We start from the raw sequence: 16,541 nt of genomic DNA, 5'->3' as shown, positions 1-16,541 counted from the left end.
TTTTTACAGCATAGTTAGAGCGGTCTTCTTGGAGTCAACCAAGGCTTTAAAATCCCCCCTAAACTGAAACATCTCAGTGGGATAACCAATAAGAAATAATAGAAAAAAAGGGTTTTTAGATCCATAATGATGTACTGTGCTTACCAAGATTATGTTAAATTGTGTGGTTCCTGAGTTTGACCTAGGTTAGTCCAATATTTTCGTGTGCATTTTATGTTAGTTGTTTATAGATATGTTTACTGTATGTAGCCAATTTAGTGCATCTGGTAAAACTGAAACCGTCTCTTGATCTTGATGGAGTACTGTATATGTCTTACTAAATAGGACTTTATATTGGTAATACCACTCTTTTTGAGCTAATATCACCTATTGAGGCTTGCTCCTAATGGTATACAATTTTGCACTTCCCAAAGCCAGGGAGTAACATTTTCAGCATTTATTACACAATTCTTTCTTTTAATTTATCAACCACTCATTCTTAAATAATAATGACAACAAATTAGAAATTGGTAGTGGAATTTCCAAGCCTGTGGTTAAAAATGTATACTTTAAATTATGTGTCCAAACATACAGCACATATCATTAGGCCTAGGTTATTATCTCAATAAAAACATGCCTATCCCACATGTCTGTTCACAGGATGTGCTTACTACATACAGCAAATGTGTACATGTATCTGGAGTAGACAGGACACCTTCACACTTTTAGAAATAAATATGTATAATGTTTAATAAATACAGCATAACATATTTCCATTAATATAAACATAAATATACATAAATATTAATTATAACAGTTAAATAAAAAAAATAATAATAAATAAATAACATAAAGGTCAACATGAAGAAAAAAATGGCAGTGCTTTAAGGCTGGATTTAAACCTATGCAGTTTTAATGCTTTTTGCATTCTGCAGATTTGCACTACAGCCCATTTAACATGGTTTCCTATGGAACATGTTTTGTAGTGCAAATCTGCAAAAAGCACTAAAACTGCATAGATGTGAATCCAAAGTGCATATATAACTGGATTGTGAGCCCTGAAGATAATATAACCTCAGTGTGTTGATTCAAGATATTATTTTGTTCTCTATAATAAGTAGGGGCTGCGAAGGCTAAAAATTAGGCTACCAGTCTTACAGGTTTGTCTTACATTCCTTTTCCCTCCGGCTTTACAAAGAGCTAAAGGAAATGCCTAGTAAATGCCTTTCACATGGAAGAGGAACAGGAGACTCAACCATTGTAATAGCCCTGGGTAAGCTACAACTCTGGCAACTCCTAGCTTACATGGGGCTCTTGAACAGAGCCTGAAATAAAGTGAGTATTTGCATTTATGAAGGTCTGCATTAAAGAGAACCTGTTGATTTTCCCTGTACAGGCCAAGCACAGATTCTCTTTAAGATTTTATGTATTTTTAGTATCAGCATTTATAGTTGAATATATATAAATATATTTTAGTACTATCTAATAAGGCATTTTCCAAATAATTAGTGTGTTTCGCATATAATGTTACCAAACAATATCAATGTGTTTCAAATTCTGGAAAAAATAAATATGTTTGGAAAAGATTGTTTTGATTGAACATTTACCATTTTTTTTCAAAGAAAACAGGTGGGAGTTGGGAACTTAAAAAAATATATAAATTGTAATTATTTTAAATAAAAGTAGGACCAACTGACCACCTTCCTATATTATCTAACTAAACTGTTATTTCATTACGGATTGAATTTTGGTTCAGTGGGCTGGCTCAGTGGAGAGATTGGAGAGCTTATCATGCTGGGGTAGGCTGTGGTCAGTAATTGTGTATAGAATGGAGAAGGGCATGGGGGGGGCAGTTGGTCCCAACTTTATTTAAAGTATAGTTGCTTTATTATAATATGGTTCCAGTTTGATATGGGTAAACAGTAAAGAAATTTTTGCTATGAGAGAAATATGTAGACAGACATTGCTAAATGCTGCATTCTTATCCTATATAGCGGGGATATGCAATTAGCGGACCTCCAGCTGTTGCAGAACTACAATTCTCATGAGGCATAGCAAGACTCTGACAGCCACAAGCATGACACCAGAGTCAGAAGCATGATGGGACTTGTAGTTTTGCAACAGCTGGAGGTCCGCTAATTGCATATCCCTGCTATATAGGTATAAGTAGAGATGTGTCCCATCTCTCTCCATCCACCTTCTGCCTTCGCCTTGGTCAAACATATTTAGAGACTCTCTGCTGTGTTGCTGTTGAAGAATTGCCTGGCTGATGTCCCTTCTGGTTTCTGATCCTGTCTGCTGCCTCTGACTATGCTAATCTCTGGCTCCCCGATTTCCTGGCTTGTTCTGACTAGCAGATTTGGCTACTGAACCCTGGCTATGTTTTGACTACGTTTGGCAGTTGTATCCATTTTTACAATTTTAGGTGTGATTTTTACTGCATTTTCTGCATTTGTCTGTTTCATGGTTCCTGACAATAAGGATTGGAATCTGAAATACATAGCTCAGGGCTAGCAAATTTTTCCATCAATATCTGTGTAATTTAAGGACAGTTCAGGAGCATGTACAGTATATGAGATCTTTTTGGTCTCACTTGCACCTATAATAGATGGCTTCTGGTAATGCACCAATCTAGTAAAGCCTTTTTAATTTGAGAATATTGCCCTTTTTTTCATCAGTTTGCCTATATATTTATTTTCCACATGGCATTGGTAGCAATTGGGTATTTACTCTGAAAGGCATTCAAAAGCAGTTCTTCATGGTACCTAATTGGAGCTATACTTTAAACAAAATGTATCTTGCTTGTGCTGAATACTGTGCTGGACTGACTGGATTAGTCACTGGTCGTGGGTGGATGATCGTGTTTGTTCCCACATGTAGACTTGGAATAATAAGAAAAGGAGGCGTGCCCAATGTCCAAAAGAATGCAAGTTCGATGGTAAATTTAAAGGCATTTATTGAGAGGCGTTTATTGGTACATTATGTTCTCGTTCTCAGCATCCGCTTTTCATACTTGTTCAATAGCACTGAAGGGAAAGCCTTTTTCTCTTGAAACATGTTGGCTTGATATACCTGTCTTGCTATTCTCAATAAATTTCTCTTAATTTACCATCTAACTTGCAAGATTTTGGACATCAGGCGTGCCTTCTTTCCTATTATTCCAAGTTAAATAAAATGGTATTCCATACAAACAAACTTTTTTTTTTTTAATTATTATTATGTGGATACCACAGTTGCAGATTTTGAATTTAGAGAATCATTGCTGCAGTTACTAAAATGGTTTATAAAGCCTTCTCTTTTTAATACTTGCACATCTTAGAGACACCATAACTTAGCCAATTCTTAATATACTTAAACTGTAGTAGCTCAATTTAGCACAGGTTTTTCTAAGTTGATTTAAAGAACATAAATCTCTTTCAAATGTTTTTACAGCATAATTAGAGCGGTCTTCTTGGAGTCAACCAAGGCTTTAAAATCCCCCCTAAACTGAAACATCTCAGTGGGATAACCAAGAAGAAATAATAGAAAAAAAGGGTTTTTAGATCCATAATGATGTACTGTGCTTACCAAGATTATGTTAAATTGTGTGGTTCCTGAGTTTGACCTAGGTTAGTCCAATATTTTCGTGTGCATTTTATGTTAGTTGTTTATAGATATGTTTACTGTATGTAGCCAATTTAGTGCATCTGGTAAAACTGAAACCGTCTCTTGATCTTGATGGAGTACTGTATATGTCTTACTAAATAGGACTTTATATTGGTAATACCACTCTTTTTGAGCTAATATCACCTATTGAGGCTTGCTCCTAATGGTATACAATTTTGCACTTCCCAAAGCCAGGGAGTAACATTTTCAGCATTTATTACACAATTCTTTCTTTTAATTTATCAACCACTCATTCTTAAATAATAATGACAACAAATTAGAAATTGGTAGTGGAATTTCCAAGCCTGTGGTTAAAAATGTATACTTTAAATTATGTGTCCAAACATACAGCACATATCATTAGGCCTAGGTTATTATCTCAATAAAAACATGCCTATCCCACATGTCTGTTCACAGGATGTGCTTACTACATACAGCAAATGTGTACATGTATCTGGAGTAGACAGGACACCTTCACACTTTTAGAAATAAATATGTATAATGTTTAATAAATACAGCATAACATATTTCCATTAATATAAACATAAATATACATAAATATTAATTATAACAGTTAAATAAAAAAAAAAATAATAAATAAATAACATAAAGGTCAACATGAAGAAAAAAATGGCAGTGCTTTAAGGCTGGATTTAAACCTATGCAGTTTTAATGCTTTTTGCATTCTGCAGATTTGCACTACAGCCCATTTAACATGGTTTCCTATGGAACATGTTTTGTAGTGCAAATCTGCAAAAAGCACTAAAACTGCATAGATGTGAATCCAAAGTGCATATATAACTGGATTGTGAGCCCTGAAGATAATATAACCTCAGTGTGTTGATTCAAGATATTATTTTGTTCTCTATAATAAGTAGGGGCTGCGAAGGCTAAAAATTAGGCTACCAGTCTTACAGGTTTGTCTTACATTCCTTTTCCCTCCGGCTTTACAAAGAGCTAAAGGAAATGCCTAGTAAATGCCTTTCACATGGAAGAGGAACAGGAGACTCAACCATTGTAATAGCCCTGGGTAAGCTACAACTCTGGCAACTCCTAGCTTACATGGGGCTCTTGAACAGAGCCTGAAATAAAGTGAGTATTTGCATTTATGAAGGTCTGCATTAAAGAGAACCTGTTGATTTTCCCTGTACAGGCCAAGCACAGATTCTCTTTAAGATTTTATGTATTTTTAGTATCAGCATTTATAGTTGAATATATATAAATATATTTTAGTACTATCTAATAAGGCATTTTCCAAATAATTAGTGTGTTTCGCATATAATGTTACCAAACAATATCAATGTGTTTCAAATTCTGGAAAAAATAAATATGTTTGGAAAAGATTGTTTTGATTGAACATTTACCATTTTTTTTCAAAGAAAACAGGTGGGAGTTGGGAACTTAAAAAAATATATAAATTGTAATTATTTTAAATAAAAGTAGGACCAACTGACCACCTTCCTATATTATCTAACTAAACTGTTATTTCATTACGGATTGAATTTTGGTTCAGTGGGCTGGCTCAGTGGAGAGATTGGAGAGCTTATCATGCTGGGGTAGGCTGTGGTCAGTAATTGTGTATAGAATGGAGAAGGGCATGGGGCGCAGTTGGTCCCAACTTTATTTAAAGTATAGTTGCTTTATTATAATATGGTTCCAGTTTGATATGGGTAAACAGTAAAGAAATTTTTGCTATGAGAGAAATATGTAGACAGACATTGCTAAATGCTGCATTCTTATCCTATATAGCGGGGATATGCAATTAGCGGACCTCCAGCTGTTGCAGAACTACAATTCTCATGAGGCATAGCAAGACTCTGACAGCCACAAGCATGACACCAGAGTCAGAAGCATGATGGGACTTGTAGTTTTGCAACAGCTGGAGGTCCGCTAATTGCATATCCCTGCTATATAGGTATAAGTAGAGATGTGTCCCATCTCTCTCCATCCACCTTCTGGGATCTAGGTGTAAAAAATAGAACTCTTGCCTGGAATACACTGCCTGTTAAAGTGTCAACCTACTCATCCAGGCTCTAGTGATGCATATGGAACACTGAGCATAAAGCAGTACATACTGCCTGTCATCTGATGTATTTTAGTCAAATACTTAATCTTAATCCCAGTGGCATATGGTACCTACCTGTTTGAATTCCACGAAATAATTTTCAGCTAATTAAAGTAAAAAAATGCAGCAGCTCCACTGTCTATCTTTTTAGAGAACTTCAACATTACAACTGCGTTATCTATCATTGTGGTCCTAGGTGAAGGATTTGTTGAGCCCCGTTATTAATTGGTCCAATTAAAACATCATCTTGCAAAGCAAATAAATCTATACAAAAAATACAGATAGGATTGGAGCTGTCAGTAGTTAAATAACACTGAAACTCCATACCCAGTGGGCCATTTACTGACATGGGTTGTCACTGAGTGGTCAAGCAGCAATGTATCTTCTTCAGATACATTAAACTGACAGTTTATTTAAAATGTTATCACAATGGCTCCAAGCAAAGTATTTTTTCCTGCTAGAAATCCCAAATATCAGGTTACAGTTTACCATCATCAGATACCAAATTTGCAATCGCAGCTTGATGTCTTCCTTGTTTCACAGTGTTGTACCTTATGCTAGCAGTTGTCACAGTTTATAGAAATATTCATATTTGTATGAATATAATATGAATAGCATTTTTGTTAAATATGCAGTGCATCATGTTTTTATTCACAGCTGTTTCCTTCATCTCCTCTTGATTTTAACTCACGATTCATTGTTCCAAGAAATGTTTTCATGGTGCTTTTCAGGTTATCTTTTTCAGAATTGTAATCAGGATCTTGACATGTTGTGTTGAGGACCTGCAGAGAAAGTACATCATCTTTCAAAAGAGTGTATACACTTTTTTAAATGCAGAGAAGAAGAGAAAAGAACCTTTAAGACAACATTAGCACTTCCCATATTTGGATGAACAATAGCCCAGATCCCAAAAATGGCTTTCTTTAGCACTGCAAATGCTCTGACCACCTTCCAGTGTACATGTCAGGTAACAGGTATAACAAAAAATGTACATATGCCAGCTTGGAAGAAGGTGTGATAAGGTTATCCTCTGTTGCTGACTTAGAACTTGCAAAATTCTTAGTTAATGAACAAAGTACATTCAGACATTAGAAGTGTGCAGAGGACACCACCAGTAAAGCAGCCAATGTACAGAACTTGCTATGGAACATTCCAAGTTAAAACCCGCAGGGTAAGTTATTTTGAGGATCCATAATCAAGTGTTTTTCATATAAAACAAATAAAAACTGCAACCATAACCCTTAATTAAAGTTGAATATGCATTAAAAGCCCAGCTAAAGGCAACATCCTCTTTGTTCATATTAAAACAACTACCTAAAAGAGGAAACTGTGGGCAGTGGTACTGTGTGCACTTCCTCCTTACTTTATTATGACAGCGAAGGACGATAAGGTAAAACACTTTTGACAAATGACTGTTACGATTTATTGTCCTTTAAAACTTTTACTTCTTTAAAAATAAAAAATAAATAAAAAGGTGGGTTCATGACCTAGCCTACTGCATATAGCAGAAAGGGATAACCTATTTTATCCACTATATTAGATGTGCCATTTTCAGATGTACTGCAATGTGCTATAGCTAATACTGTGGCAGTTTTATGATTGATGTTAAAGCAACCCTTTCAGATTCCTAGAAGGAGATAAAATGTCCCTGTAATAGAACAGCTAGTATAATCCTCTCCGGCAGCTTGTATTTCCAACCTCTCAAACAGGACAGCAGTGATGTAAAAAATTGTAGGATGGAGCCACAGAGTGCATCGGAAAACACAGACATCCATCAGGCCCCGTACACACGACCGAGTTTCTCGGCAGAATTCAGCCAGAAACTCGGTTCAGAGCTGAATTCTGCCGAGAAACCTGGCCGTGTGTACACTTTCGGCCGAGGAAGCCGACGAGGACCTCGGCGAGGAAATAGAGAACATGTTTTCTATTTCCTCGTTGTTCAATGGCAAAAGTCGGCCCGCCGAGTTCCTCGGCGGCTTCCACACTGAACTCGACGAGGAACTCGATGTGTTTGGCACGTCGAGTTCCTCGGTCGTGTGTACGGGGCCTCACTCCTAGAAGTGTTGCATACTGAAGAAGGCTACATTAATGGAATGGAGGCAAAGTAGGAAACATGGGTAATTGCCAGTGGCAACATCTTTTAAGGGTTGCGTGAACAAACTGAATATATATATATATATATATATATATATATACTGAACTAATTACAGTAACAGGACAGATGATGTATACAGGAAGGAGGTGGGTGGATATAGCTGTATACTGTGGACAGGACAGACAGATGATGTATTTTACTTCAGTAATGAATGATGATGGATGAAGCAGGTCTTTCCTCCGAGCCAATCTCTGTACCCTTTCGCTCCAGTCTGCACTGTTTGCAACTGAGTCTGTCTGACTCAGGTGGTGGATTGCCTGGAGTGGAGAGAGAGAAGCAGGGAAGTGTGTGCAGAGCGGAGGGGTGGCTGTCGGTGCACAAGGTGACAAGCAGCTTACTGGTCTGGTCAGGCCAAGAATTAGAGAGGTGTTGCTCAGCTCAGGCCTTGCTCTGCTGCTTCCTTCTATTACATCCACAGACAGTGAGTGGTGGGAAACCGGAAATGATGCTGCGGTTCAGCGCTAAGCATCGCCTACCATCCTCCAGACCCGCCAATTATAAATCAATTGCCGGAGGAATCATTGTAGTGTGGGTGTGTTCATGGCTAGCACCCAGAGGACACGCTACAGACAGCCCAATGGAGCTTCTCAGCCGCAATCACCTGATTGCAACCACGTCAAGCTTCCTATAGACAGCTGTGTGTCCGGTGTCCGTACACACATAAAGGACCACTTTTTTTTTCTTCATGACTAATTTTGGGGGAGCAACGGCCATGCTCCCCCTATTGACGGGCCGCCACGTGTAGTTGGAGAGTTCTTCTCTTGCAGGGCTCTTTCAGCTTTATTTTTAAGAGCTGACAGGGTGATTTACAAAAATGTATTTTGCATATTAGCTTTATTATACATTAGACTGGATGGACAAGCAGAGGTATGTCAACGGATCACATATAGTAAATATTGCCCTTTAAAATGTAATGGGCAAGCCCTTCTCTGTATGGACCATACCTGTGAACTTGCTTTGTTAAATAGATGCACAATACAGCATAAGCATAAAACATTTCTAGAATTGTACAAAACCCACTGTGACTCCATTATAACTTTTGCCAGGTAAGAGGTTAATGCTTTTTTAAGCACAAAATAGCCTACTCGTCATAAAAGTGTATTACTTACCTTACAGCTGTATGGTACACACTTCAGCTGCCTGTAAACTAGGCATCCATAGGTAGAGCTATTGCTGTGTTTCTGGAGTAAAACATTAATATTCACGGTTATCTTATGCACATTTTTATACAGCAAACATTTGACATAATTTTAAGATAGAAAGCTTTAACCTATTTCTGTTGAAGTGATTTACAGATACTAGTTTATCATAAGAAATCTGTAATGTAATAACCACCATGGCATATACAATTTAATGAAAAGGTTGCATAAAAACATAAAACTTAAAACTCCAAGCAAACAATATAAAGGTGAAATACATATAAGAGAGTTTCTTTAACTGCCAAAAGATGTGTAAATCTGTCAGTCTAGTTGTGAGACAAAAACCATCCATACACTGTTAGTAGATGGAGGAAATCCCCCCCACCCTCAAACACACACACTCAATCACTGGGACATTGGATTCTGATAGGACCACCTTCTCCTGTCAGAATACACTAATCAGTCACTGATTGAGAACATTTTCCAGTATGTCCCTAGGGGTGGCCATACATGGTCGAATTTCGAGAGAACTTTCTATTGAAAATCGAAAATTTAGTGTGTTTTGTGATCCAACGGTGCCACCATCGATTTCGAAATTCGACCAACCAAGCCTTCAATTTCACCTACTGTTGCTACAGAAAAGAATTTTCGTGTCTGGGAATCTTCTTTTCTTTCCAGGAATTTTCTTTTTTTTCACATGTGCATTTCTTTTTCGATTACATTTCTTTTTCGATTCTCCTATCATTGATTAGAAAATCGTTTGTCTTTCTGAAAAATTTCCAACATGTCCGATCACTCAAATTTGATGTCCACATGAAAATCAGCTGTTGCTGCAGCCCACTAATGGTGCAAAATGTTCAAAATATTTTTTTCTTCTAAATTCGACCCATGTATGGCCTACCTAAGACAGAAGTTAATCAAACGGCCTGTCAAGCAGAACCACTGATTGAAATTAGTTTGGTTCCTGCTGGACTGGCCTGTATTTTGGAACAGAACCCTGGTTTTTAACTGAGATTGTTGCAATATTATATATTGGTTTATATATGTGGAGATTATCAATGCAAGAAAAACTAAAAAAACAGACAACATACCACCAAAAATATTTGTTCACAAAAGTTTGTGAGAGAAAATGAAATTGGCTTACCTCACATCGATATATTTCATTCAACTCCTTTTTAAAAATATTCAGGTTGCAATTGATCTAGAAATATAAGTGTTTTTAATAGATTAATTATACTTTACAATAAAGTGACTTTTATTTATTATTGGCTTTCACACATTTTTTTACATCAGTCATGTGTGCCATTGGTAGTACTCATTCTCTGAGCATCACAGCCTTGTGGGAGAATATACTTCGGACTCATGCACATTTGTAGTCATAAAATATAACTGACATTTATTCGACTTTTCCTTCCCCTAAGACTCCACAAGTGGGGTGTACAGTCACCTTTAAAAGTGAATGGCTGTATGCCGCTGTACTCATGTAAATGCCATTGCTTCTATGCATTTCCCAAACATTAAAATTTCGCTTTCAGGAACATGTGGTTCGAGACTGATGCACAGAAGCATCACCATTTACATGAGTACAGGAGCAAACAACCACTTAGGCCTCGTACACACGACCAAGGAACTCGTTGTAAATGAAACATCGTTTTCCTCGATGAGTTCCTTGTCAGGCTTGTCGAGAATCTTGACAAGCTTTCTTTGCATACAAACTGTCAAGACAGAATCTCGTTGTTCTCAAACGCAGTGACGTTCAACAAGTACGACGGCACTATAAAGGGGAAGCTCGATTCCACTGGTGCCACCCTTGGGGCTGCTTTTACTAATCTCATGTTACTGCGTGTTAAGTAAAAGTTTGGTGAGAGTCTATTCATGCTTTTCAGTCTGTTATAGCGGGACGAATGTGCGTGGGTTTCTAAGCATACACACAAATGTGTTCCTCGTCGTAAACCAGCCCGACGAGAAACACGACAAGGAAATTGAGACTCCCGGACGAGGAAAAAGAGAACTTATTTGCTCGTCGAGATCCACAACAGTTTTGTCGACGAAAAACATACACACGACCGTTTTCCTCTGCAAAAAAGCTCTGCCACCAAGTTTCTTGATGGATGCTGTCGAGGAAAACGGTCGTGTGTACGAGGCCTCACTTCTAGGGCTGGCTGTACTCCCCAGCTGTGGAATCCTGGATGTGGAAAAAACACAGAAAATATTATGCTAGACATATTTTATGCTTGCAAATGTCCATGCGCATGATGCCCTACTCTACAATCAATTAGCAGAGGCAGACCCTAAAGGAAGCATGGTGAAAGAATTGCATGTGGACAATTTAGAGAATTGTCCTGACTATTAGATATGTTATCTTCCTTTTGTAAACTACGTCTCCTGTTAACCCCCATGTAATGAACAAAGGTAGACATGTTTAACCACTTAACCCCCGGACCATATTGCTGGTCAAAGACCAGAACACTTTTTGCGATTCGGCACTGCGTCGCTTTAACTGACAATTGCGTGGTCGTGCGACGTGGCTCCCAAACAAAATTGGAGTTCCTTTTTTCCCCACAAATAGAGCTTTCTTTTGGTGGTATTTGACCACCTCTGTGGTTTTTAGTTTTTGTGCTATAAACAAAAATAGACCATTGGTATTTTTATAGCGATCAGTGCTATAAAAATGCATTGGATTACTATAAAAATGCCACTGGCAGTGAAGGGGTTAACACTAGGGGGCGGAGAAGGGGTTAAGTATGTTCCCTGGGTGTGTTCTAACTGTAGGGGGGGTGGCCTCACTAGGGAAAATGACCGATCCTGTTCATACATTGTATGAACAAAAGATCAGCATTTCTCTCCCTGACAGGACCGGGAGCTGTGTGTTTACACACACAGCTCCCGGTCCTCGCTCTGTAACAAGCGATCGCGTGTGCCCGGCGGCGATCGCGCCCGCCGGGCACACGCCCCTAGTGGCCTGCGCGAGAGCCGACTTTATATTACCTGCTCTCGCAGGGGAGCCGACCTGCCGCCGTAAAACAACCACGTTTCCCTTCATAAAAGAAGTAAAGCGTAGTCACCAAGGGAATGAAAAATGTGTCATAAAGTAATCTTCGGGTGGAAATTAAAAAAATCCTAAAAAAAGTGTAGTTTGATTTAGATGTTCTATAATCAAGCTTTCAGTAGCTCAAATCACTGTGCTAATGTCTGTTTACTAGTGTAGCGATGTGTATAATGTTTTATAATGTATAATGTCTATAATGTAGCTAAAACTATTTGAAAATCCCAATCTAACTGTAAGACTAGCCATGCACATAATATACAGGTCAAAAAGACCTTTCATGGATGATATATTTTGGTTGAATGTAGATGGTTATTTTCTGAGCGGACACTGTCTTATTTTGGTAAAACTAATTTGGGACACTGATCTTTTAATAAAATCTATTTCAGATTCTTTCTTCCTCCCAAGAGTTTGATTGGCAACTATGCCCAGGGGGTGTCTGCAGCAGTTGCAGGGTGTCCATAGATACATGGTTATTTCCCATGCAAACAATCATCTTATGTCAGTGAATATTAATATATGGCCTCAAATTGTTTTACCTAGTACTGTATTCCCAACATTTGGATAATTCATTAAAGTCCATGCTTTAACATGTTAATAAAATGTAAAAGTAACTTTCAATACTTTTAAATTGCAAGCTGCTTTAAATAAATTAATATCTGGTGAGCCTTCTGTAAAGGATATTGTTCAAACACTTGGCAATGTTCTGTCTGTGTCTTAAAAATATTATCCTCTCTTGTCACACGTTTTCTGAAGGAGACTACAAGTGTCCATGCCTTTTGCAGATTGCATAGACATGGTCCCTTGTTCATGTCACCATAAGAAAACCTACCCCAAGCAATGCAATGACGCTTTTGCTGGAGTGCATGCATTTAGATAGGAAGAGGCTGTGGGAGATCAGCAGGGTTGAAGTGCAACAAAGGATACAAGTGAAAACAAAGAAAAAAGTGAAAACAGAGAGTTACATAAATGCTAGGTTAACATACCACAAACCTCACAGAAGTGTGTTTCTGGTATTCAGGTATAATACATAAACCTTATATTTTGTTCTCCGCTAAAAAGATCTTACAAACCTGTTCTGACTCTTGCCATGTTTATATTTTATATATTATTATGCTCACTATCTTTCCTCTATGATAAATAAAAATTGTATAAAAAAAAAATGTTTAAAAAAACAACAACATATTATTGAATAAAAAACATTGCAGTTGTTTAACATACTCGATGCTTTACATCTACTCTACTTTACTTTCACAATATGCCCATGGTTAAATTAATTTTGGTCTCAAAATTAAATTAACCATGGGCAAATTAAATTAAATTTGGGGGGCACGTCCATACCAATGATTGGCCTCATGAAGTCATATACTTCATTATTGACAAACTACTAAATAAAGTTCACCTTTATTTTCCCTCATATTTTCTCATTGCCATCTATCTTCTAGTTTACACTGAAATATTTGTCTGCGATAAAATTATTTAGAATGTACTATTATGATTTTGAAGCTCCCTTTGTATTGTTAATAACTCTTTGCTTCACAGAGGACAGTATATATGTCAGTAGTTACTAATAATTACATAAAACCTCTAAACTTAATAATCTTAATGTCATTAGCGACTAAATAATATACCATACTTTGTCCACAAATATTTACTTTGTATATTTACATATTGGAATAAGAATATTTGAGCTTCTCTATTTTCAATGTATTCCCTGTAATGTGTATTACACCTTTGTACTCAACAAAATATTTTTGACAAAAAAATAAATACAATTATTTAGAATGTTGGCAACCATGTAAACTGCCATTTCCAAGTAGCAGATTTGGGGGGGTCTGTCATTTAAATCATGGGACAAAATCTTTGTGCACTTTACTGTTACATAGCTACAGCACATATACTGAGAGGCAAGTGCAGTATATATAAAGGGATTTTTACTTTATGTAGAAAAACAAATACCTTATTTTCCCTTCCCTGTTCTCCCTAGGCAGCTCTGTTGCTTTGTTTTTGTTATTATTTAAAGTGGCCTATAGAGCAAAAAGTGTCTGTGCCAATGAAATAACATATTCAGGAATACCATGATATTGTCATGGATGTTGGACCAAATAAGTGACTAAATTAGTTACAGTTGCCATCACTTTATTTGTTAAAGGTGGTGAAAACATCCTTGTATGCTGCAGGTTATAGTGGTTTAGTTGTATTGCCCATCTCTTATTTCAACATCCAGATTGTATAATTGTACATATATGTAGATATGTAAACCTTGTATATTAAAGAAAAAAGATAATATAGAATATATATATATATATATATATATATATATATATATATATATATATATATATATATATATATATATATATATATATATAGATATATATACACATACACACACATGATTGTATCTGAGGGGAAAAAAAAAACATAAAGCAAGCACTTACTAATTTGCAGTCGGTTACATTTTTTGCATGTGTTCCTTTTGGGCGCTACAAAAATAAAAAATAAATGTTTACATATGTCACAGCTTTATCTTTCAATCATTTATATCGGCATTCACTGTTGCTGTACCATTTATACATAGGCATGACATGGTAATAACTGAACTGTGCATGGGCATCCTCACCCAACAGCTCACAGTCCTGGCAGAGCTCAGGAGACACGTATACGGAAGAACCCTGTTACATTTTCTTGGTATGATACTGTTGGTTTCACAACAGCAGCATTAGAATTGTCTCCAAATCACACTGATATAATTGTATACCTTCTTGATAGGATTATTGGAAAATTTGACCACCAAATGACCCAGTTGTTAGAATTATGGTAGGATAAACATTGCTATAGCCTACTTATATAATATGCACCAGTATAGGTAGACAATGGGGGTTATTTACTAAAGGCAAATCCACTTTGCACTACAAGTGCAAACTACAAGTGCAAAGTGCACTTGAAATTGCACTGAGCTTCCCCTTATTTCAGATCTACCCCTTTATTTCAGATCTACCCCTTTAGAAAGTGCACTTCCAAGTGCACTTTCAAGTGCACTTGCAATGCACTTGTAGTGCAAAGTGGATTTGCCTTTCGTAAATAACCCCTATGAGTGTTTATGGACTGAGCAGACATCTTCCAGTAGTTATCTTTACCTTGAAGAACCCTATTTAGATTTTTCTAGATCAGTCAAGAATAGGGTGTCTTACTGGCCAATGACTACTCGCAATTGTCTCCCCACTGCAAACAGTAAAAATCACTATACATCTGCAGACATTAGTAGGACTGTACATTATGTGCTGGTCCAGTAAAACAAAACAGTATGTTTGGTTGATAGATTCTGTAAAAAGCCCTGCTCTCCTGTAATGTTGATTGCAAATTTTACTAGAATACCTTTAGTATATTCAGTTGTAATTGCTACTGGCTATTACTGGAATTATGGTACATTTAATGAAAATTCCAAATTATACTTTGCCTTAGTACATTTAATTTCACATAGCCAATATTAAATTGTACCTTCAAAGAGAAAGTCCATAAAGAGAGTTAAACCTATAGCTTGCAATTAGCCTACTCAGGGCAATATACAGAACTACAAAAACAGTAACAACATTCACTGGTCATTAAATACAGACAAGTTGAGAGAGGCTTGTTTTATCAGCAGGTTAACAATAAACGAGAACTCATACCTGAATATGTTTCACGTGGTCCCTAATTTCTGAAACCAGCTGATGACAGGTCATGCCGTGACATGTGTTTTCTGCAAGAGGCATAGAATAGTTTCCAGCAAAACAGGCAAGTAACAAAGCAATAGTAACTCTGAACATGATGGAACAAATAGTGAAGTCTAGTTTTTAAGCTCTTGGTCCTTTACAATAAATCTCAGAGACTGATCTTTATATACCTGGTTGGTGGTCACTTTATACTCACTTATCTTTAGTAATCAGGAAACAATGAGTAAAGGGTGATATGATGCTTTCCATACTGGATACATCAACTAGGGACTTTCTAATTCTTTAATATTTGGGGGCGGATGTTCCAGCAGTTAGTCACTTCTAAGACGCAATGCATTTTATCAGAGAATATTTTTAACCTCACTGACCACAGTTTCAGCTTTGACAGATCTGATAAAACAAAAAAAAAGCTAAAGAAGTGTGATACTGGTGGAAATGATCTTATCTTAGAGAACTATTCCTTACAGTATCTTTTATTTATGTGATTTTTTGGGCAATTATTTTGCAAACATGTATTGCTATATGGGACACAAAGTTGTAAAAATGTAAAATCTTCTTATGCTGCCTGACTATTTCACAGGTTAAAGCAGAGTTTCACCCAAAAATGGAAATTCCGATTTAAGGGCAGGTGACCCCCTGACATGTCACATTTGGCATGTCATTTTTTTGGGAGAGGAGCGGGTACCCTGTTTTTACGGTCACTTAGCTCCCACTTTCTCCCATGGCTCCGCGGCGTCGGAAGGGAGTTCACCTCTCCCCCCTCCCTCTCTGCATTCTTCTGGGACATGTCACAGGT

At 37.0% G+C, this 16,541-nt stretch overlaps 1 long non-coding RNA gene across 1 annotated transcript; it reads right to left on the bottom strand.

The window, feature by feature from the left end:
- Positions 1-10,127: 10,127 nt before the first annotated feature.
- On the bottom strand, positions 10,128-16,039 carry LOC120930832. Its single transcript, XR_005747730.1, has 3 exons — positions 15,701-16,039; positions 14,471-14,515; positions 10,128-10,184 (listed from the first exon to the last, which is right to left on the bottom strand). It is a non-coding gene; the product is annotated as an uncharacterized LOC120930832 (long non-coding RNA).
- Positions 16,040-16,541: the final 502 nt, after the last annotated feature.

This window comes from Rana temporaria, chromosome 3 (assembly GCF_905171775.1).
Source record: "Rana temporaria chromosome 3, aRanTem1.1, whole genome shotgun sequence".
NCBI lineage: Eukaryota > Metazoa > Chordata > Amphibia > Anura > Ranidae > Rana > Rana temporaria.
The sequence above is the reverse complement of the archived record's forward strand: the minus strand, read 5'-3'. Positions and strand labels throughout refer to the sequence as shown.